Source organism: Aplysia californica, unplaced genomic scaffold (assembly GCF_000002075.1).
Source record: "Aplysia californica isolate F4 #8 unplaced genomic scaffold, AplCal3.0 scaffold00389, whole genome shotgun sequence".
Lineage (NCBI taxonomy): Eukaryota > Metazoa > Mollusca > Gastropoda > Aplysiida > Aplysiidae > Aplysia > Aplysia californica.
In genome coordinates, this window is record NW_004797659.1 from 41,153 (window position 1) to 42,407 (window position 1,255).

Here is a 1,255-nt window from a genome sequence, read left to right on the forward strand (position 1 = left end):
GTGTGTGTGTGTGTTCATGTGTGTGTGTGTGTGTGTGTGTGAACTGAAGCATTCACACTCCAGCATCCATTTCAAACGACACTCCAAATGCAAACAAAACTAACAGTAGCAGACAACAAAACAAAACAAAAATCAAACTCGACATTATGCAAAAAAAGGAAATTTATTGATCAAATCTGCAAGTTTCAGAAAGAATTCCTCACCACAGATCAAACACGAAAGTCTCAACAGCCCATAGCATCAAGGCATTATAAATGTATCTTTACTGATGTTTATGTTGTTGTTTATTTTAAATATCAACAGGACATGCATGCATCAGCAGACAAACAAACATACAAATGTACACAGACGCAAACATAACAAAAATATATCATAACGAACATTATCATCAATGTCTTTGTACATAACAACAAACAACTAACACCCATTTATTTCATGGTGTAACACAGACACATACAAATTATGCAAACATACATCCCTCCCCCTCAAAAAAAAAAAAGAAACAGTCACTCTCCACACATCACACAAAACACACATGCATACAAACATCATTGTCAATGTCTTTATATATAGCAAAAAAATAAACACCCATTTAATTCATTGTGTCACGGCCACACACACATACATACCAAAATCCTGCACACAAAACATACGCCCAAATAATCAGTCATCACCCACACATCAATGCTCCACCATACACACCAAACGTTTTTTTCCACTTCACTGCAACCATTGTAAATAAATGTATTTAAGACTTCCATTTTTCAGGGTTCAAGTCCAGAGTTCAAGCAGGAATTCAAAGTAGACTGCCAGTCAGTACTACAATGTAAATACTTATCAACTAATTTGTGTTTTTCCAGAAAAATGTAAAAAATGATCAGTTTCAGCAATTTTTTTTTTCATGAATTTTCTAAAGACTTAATCAAATTTAGAACCACTATCTGTCGGCACTATCTGTGGGCACAGCCATTAGCAAGGCCAACAAAATGAATTTGCCCTATCAATCAAGCACCTCCTGTTTTCAGAGGACATATAAAACTACATCACTCTCTCTAATCAACTTCATAAACTTCACACCAATTTTCTACTTTCAGTTCATTTTCACAAGAAGATTGATTAACTCTTTTCAATGGGATCCGAGCTGTAGAAATAAAAAGTCGGTTTTCACTATAAGGTTTTTACTTGTACTTGTATAAAGTGTTTCAAAAAAATTAAATAATAATAAATAATAAATTCTCCCTTTGAATAGCCACAA